This window comes from Taudactylus pleione, unplaced genomic scaffold (assembly GCF_031769625.1).
Source record: "Taudactylus pleione unplaced genomic scaffold, aTauple2 ptg000092l, whole genome shotgun sequence".
In the NCBI taxonomy this organism is placed as follows: domain Eukaryota; kingdom Metazoa; phylum Chordata; class Amphibia; order Anura; family Myobatrachidae; genus Taudactylus; species Taudactylus pleione.
This window is the reverse complement of record NW_028284494.1, coordinates 8,565,630-8,573,691: the sequence shown is the minus strand read 5'-3', so window position 1 is coordinate 8,573,691 and position 8,062 is coordinate 8,565,630.

The window sequence follows — 8,062 nt, the reverse complement described above, 5'->3', positions numbered from 1 at the left end:
CCGGAGAGTCCTCTGGACGCTCTAAATGGCCGACAGCAGCCATAACAGCCCCACGGAGCATCCTGAGAATGCTCCAGGCAGCACTTTTGTTCCTGTCACTTGGGGGCCCGCCCTCCGTGGCATGATATTATGCGCAGAGGGGACCTTAACGTGAATTTATGGCACTGCTGTAGAGCATTTGTTGCTTTCTTGTAAAATAACCTGTTTTTCAAGGGATGTAGTTACCATCCCGGCGGTTGAGATGCTGGTGCTCAGAATGCCGGCGCCAGAATATCGACAGCAGTCGGAATCCTGGCACGAAGAATTCTGACCGCCGGCATCCCGATGGTAAGTATTAGGGTTAGCGGTCAGGGTTAGGCACTAGGGGGAGGGTTAGGCTGCCGGTGGGAGGGTTAGGGTTAGGCTGCGGGAAGGGTGGGTTAGAGGTTAGGTTTAGTATACTTACCTTTGGGCGCCAGGATTCTGACTGTCAGGATGCTTACGGTATTCATACCGCCAGCATCCCGATCGCTAGGATCCCATACCCAATCTTTTTTCAGTGATCAATTAATGGGTTAATATCTTACAGCTGTTCTATAGCAATCTGCGTTCCTCCCGTTACCAGGGGAAATGTTGGGCGGTGGGCTGCAGCAGTGCATACACTACTAGATGCCATTGAATTAGCAGATCTTTCAGACATGCCGGATGAATTCAGCATGTCAGAGAGACTGATAATTACTGTGTGTTTGCAGCAATATACTACACAATAATCTGGGCGATCCGCCGATATACCCCCGATAAGCCTTAAAACTATTTCTACAAGTGTCCCCAAAGTCTGTTGATTACCCTGTCTGTATAAAAGCAGTGTTGGAACAGTTTGTTATTAAACCATCTAAAGCGTTAGTGGACAATATTGCACTGCAGGAAGTCATAGATTTATATAATAATGGCAGTAAAATGGTAATTAACAAAGTAAGATAGACCATTATAACCCTTCAAACTGTATGTTTTTCCTTTAGAGAAATTGCAAAGAAAGCAAAAGTGTCATCGGCGAGTACAGTTTCCAACACCATCAATAGTCACTAAGGGACTGGAGGAACCTCTGACAGGAATCTTGAAAATGTTAAGTCCTTGGTACTACATAGAAAACCTTTTGGTAACCTCAACCCTATGTGATCCTCAGTTCTTTGTAAGGACATTCTTAAGCTGCATACACACACAACGATTTTTTTAATGATTATCGTTAAACGATATCGTGTAACGATAATTGATGGCAAAAATCGTTCACTTTCTGAGTCAAACGATGAACGATTATCGTTCATGCGCGTTCATGTTTGTAGTTTGTCGTTCAGTCAGACTTGTCAACTCAACGATTTACATTAAGGGAATATGCAAAAATCGTTTGTAGTTCATAAAAATCGTTCATGACATTTAGTAAATGAACAACTTTAGTAAACGATTTTAGTAAATTTTTTCAAGGGAAAAAATCGTTAACTCAAATCGTTCATTAAAAAAATCGTTGTGTGTGTATGCAGCTTTATGGTGCATACACACGATCAGATTTTTTCTTCAGATATGGACGATAACGATTTAAAAATCGTTCAGTCGTTCATATCTGATGAAAAATCGTTCATATCTGACATGCCTGAACGTTGGACGATCAACGATGCGCGTTCCCGTTTGTCAGATAACGATATCTGACATCTGATGGGTTTGCAGTCAGACTTGGACGATTCCATTCATTTTAATGCAGTTAAAAATCGTTCAATCGTTCAAATCGTTCAAAACTTTGGTCAAATCGTCCAAATCGTCCAAATCGTTCAGTCGTTCATCTGACAAATCTGATAAGTCTGACAAATCTGACCGTGTGTACGCTCCATTATTCCTATCCCAAGCATGTTTAAATTGCTCTACTGTCTTAGCCTCTACCACCCTTTCCATGAAGTAATTTTTCCTCAAATTTCCTTTGAACCTCCCACCAATGTCAGTGCATGTCCTCGTGTTCTAGTACTTCTCTTCTTTTGAAGAATGTCTCCCTCCTGCATCTTGTTAAAACCCATGATATATTTGAAATTCTCTATCATGTTCCCCCTTTCCCTTCTCTGTTCCAGACTATACATATTGAGATCTTTTAGTCATTCCTGTTAAGTTTTGTGATGAAGATATATATTTTTTTTACACCATTGAGTAGGCAAAAAGGATGGTTCCTCAGTGTGTGACACCACCTGTCAAACGTGGAGGAGGAAGAGGATGGTCTGGGGCTTTTTTGCGACTTGCACAGAGTGACTGGCACCCAGAGCCAAAATGGTTATTTCAACATTTTACAGCGCCATGCAATACCCTCTGATCTATGCCTAGTTGGTCAAGGGCTCATACTACAGTAAAATAATAACCCAAGACATACCTGCATGCTAACTGAGAACATCCTTTGTGGAAAAGAACAAGACGGTAGGCTTCAAATCAGGGATTAGCCAGCAGAGGCTCCAGACGTAAACCCTATTGAGCTGGTTTGGGCCGAATTTGACAATATTAGGATAATGACGACCATGATAGTCATTTACTGTGCAGGTGAACGGTGGTAATTTTCTGTGTAGAAGAATGCTGATCATTTTCTGCTGATCAACGCTAAAACCTTGCGCCCCTTGTGGCCAATTTCGGAATCCCGCGGGTATGCGCGCTCCCGACACCCACGGGATTCAATAAAAAAAACAGGGGACGCGGGGTTTTCATCACTGAAAACCACGCGCCTCGTAAATTAAAAAAAAAAAGCCACTTACCTGTCCAGTCTCCACGGCTCCCGGTGGCTTCCCCTCTCTCTTCTTACTGGAGAGGGGGCTGGTGGATGCAGCAAGGGCTGCTGGGAGATGTAGTTCTCCCAGCGCCCATTACGGGGGGGCCACAGTGACACTGTGGGGGGCACACTGACACCGGGACACAAATACACACACTCATGCACACACACTCATACACACTTACAAACACCACACACACTCACATACCCCTGCTGCAGAAGAGCCGACTCCCGATGCAGGATGAAGAAGACAGCACTGCCAAAGGCAAGTAATTAAGGACTAATTAAGCTAATTGGATACTTCCAATTGCTTAATTAGTCTTCAGGGGGGTGCCGCGGGGGTGTCAGAGCAAGTCCCGGTGATTTTACCTAAAATCATCGATTCTGGGAAAAATCACGCTTGCTCAGGAGGTGCGTGGTAAAAAACCTCCCGGCACGTGTTTTAAAAAAACATGCACCTAATAGAAGAGCAAAAAACCCGCACCTGCAGGAAAAACCTCGCAGGTGTGGGTTTCTTTGCTATTCTCGCAGCCTATTGAATATGCCCTTATGTATTTTACTATTGTACTATTGTATTAGTCGGGGCCACTACTACTTGATTTCAACTGGTGGACTGTGCTCTCAGACAGAGGCTTGTCTGCACTGGATCTTGTATATGGCAGAGCTTTAAGCTTCTATGAATTGACATTGTATACAGAATGAGACATCTGCTTGGACAGGTAAGGATTACCCACCAACGTGACTTATGAGATGTTTACTCGGATATTTAAATTGTCCCAAGATGGCTACCTCACAAAAAATATCTTTGTTCATGTTTAGGCTTCAGGACATCTCTTCTGTAATAATTCTGTTCTTGAACCTATTCATATTACGCCACCTTAGTGAAGGAGTGAGTTTTTCTGTCACCATAAAATTAATCTTTCATGTACTCTGTAGAATTACTGTATTTGCACCAGGGGCAAATTAAAACAGGCTTAGGGGCCTATTTATCATTCAATATTTGAGGTAAAATCCCCGAAAACACACGTTTTCGGGGGTCTACCTCAAATACTAAGTATCCCCCGGATGTATGAAGGAGGGACCGCAGTAGGTATCTCAGATACCTGCTTGTGATCCCTCCATTGCCGCTGGCAGCCGCCTCCCCCATAGGTTTCTATGGGGGATGTGATGCTGCGAAATGTATCAATATCGGGAATGCGAAGCATTCCCGATATTGGCCCCAGCAGCTAGCCGCTGAAGTTTCTTACCGCATATCAGCCAGCGGAGGGATCTTCCAGATCCAATGGGCAATGGGCGCCGCTCATGTGCTGTCCGCGGGACTGTGCATGCGCAGCAGCCCCGCATGCACTCCGGCCACATTTCGGAGCCCGTCACCCTGCATGTGCCGGTTAATACATCCGGCCGCTATGATCGCATTTTGCAATGCGATCATGGGCGGTACTGCATGTTCTGATCGCATTGCAAAATGTGATCATTAATAAATGGGCCCCATGGTCTTAGAACACATAAACATCCATGGCTTACTAAGCTCACAATAGTGTTTATTAGCACAGTTGACAGATTAGAGTTAGTCCAGGGTTGGTGGTGCCCTAGACACGAGTCCACGCCTCATGTACTATTTCGATGGCTGACCATCTACTAAAATACCAACAATCATTTAATATCCACACCAGAACTATTGTTTAGCTAGAAATTAGTGACATTGCAGACTCAATATTGGCTGAGACAACAACATGGCCAGCAAGGTGCAGTATATGAGTACTGAGGTCAAGTTTGCCTTGAATGCAATATAATTTGCAATATGTCAGGATATCAGAAATCAGACCTCCGTCAGCTGCAGCCTGCTTACTACCTTATGCTAATGCGGATATCCGCCCATGCATGCCGATTATCCGCCTGTTCATGTGGAAGGCCGTGCCGCCCTCTGTTTTTTCGTCGGAAGCCTTCATCATTAGTATTGGCACTTACTCCCACTCCATGTTTGGTGCAAAAGATCAGTGTGCAACAGGCGTCCCATCTCCATCCTGCTCCGAATGAGCACGGCAGTCTGCCTACACACCCACGCTCCCATAACACCCTCACCAGATGTGACGGCATGGTTTACGACTTTACGTCCAGAAACACCCATTTTATGGAAAGAGTTATCTGTCAACGTACGGACCCGACCGTCCCCTCTTTCACTCTCCTCCCGTGTGTGAATGCCTGATGCTTTCTATGGCGTTTGCGCAGTTTACAGAAAGTCCCAGGTTCCCTCCATATTTGGACTTGCAAAATCAGCCCCATCATGTATTGGTGTTCTGTTCCCCTATCTAAATCAGGTTCCACAACCTGTAGTGAGGATGGAACCACTTCTAAAGGGGTTGACCTACTCCCCTGACCTCCTTCTCAAATAGACAGGGTCAGCTATGCTAGGAATGCTGATTATTTTTGGTGTGTCTGACAGCCTGACTCAGCAAGGATATCCACAACAGCTCTGGGAGTATCCTACCAAAATAACTGGGCTCTGGTATGAAAATGGACCTCTGCAATCATGTTCTGTCTATAAGCAAAGTTTATGTACCTTTTAATTCTGAACTTTTTTAAAACATAAAGGGGTCTATTTACTAAGCAGTGTTAGGAGACATAGTGAAAAGTGATAAGGTGCCAGCCAATCCGCTCCTAACTGCCATCTCACAGGCTGTGTTTGAAAAATGACAGTTGGGAGCTGATTGGCTGGCACCTTATCACTTTTCACTCTGTCTCCTAACACTGCAGTGCTTAGTAAATAGACCCCATAAAGTTAAAGTTATTCTGTATAGAGAACTTTTAGGGGTATATTTACTGAAGTGCGGGTTTTTCAGAAATGGAGATGTTGCCCATAGCAACCAATTAGATTCTACTTATCATTTATCTAGCACCTTCTAGAAGATAATAGCTAGAATCTGATTGGTTGCTATGGGCAACATCTCCATTTCTAAAAACCTGCACTTTAGTAAATATACCTCTCTGTCTCTGCACATATCTATTTAATAAAATAAATGAATGCTGCTGAACTGCTAGACATGGCAGTTTTCCTCTTCTCACAACTTCCCTTCCTATGAATCTCCTTTGAAACTAAATATTGTATAAGTTTTGATTTACATACTGGTCCGCTGATTTTCAGGCCTATTGCTGGAGGCAATGATTTCCTGTTTGTGTGCTCCTAATTAGATGCATTACATTTCCCCCATTGTTTTTATAGACATGTCTGTATGGGAGCAGAGCTCTTGGGCATCTTCACTTAAACACATACTTGCCGACTTTTGTTTTTTCCACCCCAGGAGAAGCCCGGGGAGGAGAAGCAGATGGGTGGTGGGGCCTGTTAGTCCGTGACATTGAGCCCCATCTCCTCATAATAAATTGTCACCATTGGCGCAAATTTATATAGGGACGGGGCCTAATGTCACGATTTTTGCAGATTCACGTCATTAAGCCCTGCCCCCTACACGGGAGTCCACGATTGCCCTGGCAATTCTCCCTCATTCTGCCCACTTCACTAGGAAGTGGACAGGAATGCGGGAGATGTGCCTACTCTACCTGGGGTGTGGGGAGTTACCCGAAAAATCGGGAGCCTCCCGCAACTTCCGAGAGAGTAAGCATGTAGTATTTCTCTTAGCAAAAGTTTTATTGTAAAGCTGAGTACACACTAGACGATGTGTAAAAATATTTCACCAAGCTGCTGTATATCAGCTGGCCAGGGTGCTGAAGCAGCAAGAGACAGTGGGCCTGATTCAGCAAAGAACGTAGTTGCTATAACGCACGCAATCGGCCAATTGTTGCATTCTGCACATACGTATGCATTGCAGTACGCGTGCGCGAACGAGTCTTTGCGATCGGGACTGCGATCGCAGTAACTAGGCAGACCCTTCGCAAAGTGATTGACAGGAAGTGCCATTTGTGGGTGGGGATGGGGGGTGGTCAGCCGAACACAGGCATGCCAGTGCGTTTGAACAGTGTTGCATGGGCGTGTATATATTATCCACTGCGATAACATACGCAGCCTGAGGCCTCATAGCGTGCTCTGAAGCAAGCAATTCCTGAGTAAGATCTGACCTGCCTTAACTGTGCGTATGGATCTGATCGTACTCGATTGTACCGATGTTTTTGTAGTCTTGCTAACCATTATGGATGTGCATGTAAAGTAAAGTGGGCGTCCTTATGTAGTGCTATGACGGCAATGCGATTGCTATGGATTAGCATACTATCGCACTGAACTGCATGCATATGCTATATAGCAATCATTGCTGAATCAGGCCCAGTGAGTGCCAAACAGAGACAGGAATGTGCCCTGTTGCTTAGCAGCAGCCTAGAGAGGGGAGGGAGTCAGGGACTGAGCAAGGTCACGTCTGAGGCAGACAGAGAGTGAGGAGAGCCTCCAACGAACTGCTGAAGAAGCCCTGATGCAGACACGCTAGCCAGGAAGGGGCCAGGGGATGCATAGCTATCAGGAGTTTAATAAAAAACAAACAACCATCGGAACACCATCAAATGATTTCCATTCAATGGTGGCAAAAATCGTACAAAAGGGCGCCGAGCAGTGACAACTTTCGTTTAGCAAGTCAATGAAGAAACAAACGTCCGAGCGCTTTTTTGGGTTTCGCTGCCTAAACTGTTAAAGATATATCACAACAATGGACTTTATGTTATACCATGTAGAGATTGATACGTATTATCCAGTTTCTGCAGACAAATTGATGGAAGTTCTGTTTACTGATACAAAATTTCAGTTTTTCCCTTTTTTTTTACTGTTCCTATTTCATTTTTGTGAAAAACGATTCTTTAGTCCAATTCCCGGTAAGAGTCTGCTCAGTAAGCACAGGGACAGACAGCGTGGTTGAAGTTGACCTAAGTGGAGACTGTTTGGCTCATGGACAACTTTATGTGGCGCTTTTGCGTGTCACGTAAAAACTAAAGGCCTGATTCAGAGTTAGGTATAGAGTTCTGTAAGAAATAGCAAGCAACTGTGTACCTGGAAAAACCATGTTACAATGCAAGGGGTGCAAATACATAAATTTTTTTTACATGCAGGATAGATACCACCTGCTTTGGCATGTGGCCCACACATGCTGGACAGCTTTATTGTTACACTGCAGTTTAGATTTCAGAATGTGGTACATATTCAACTATTAAAAGTCTGTTTGTAATTCCTTTTATAGGTAAGAAGTTGGCAGTGATGTGCGGTCAGGTAAGGCAGAGCTTTTCCTGTCATACTTAGGTATACTCCAGTTTGACTTTAAAAATTCTAAGAAAAATGTAAATAAAATATAATATATT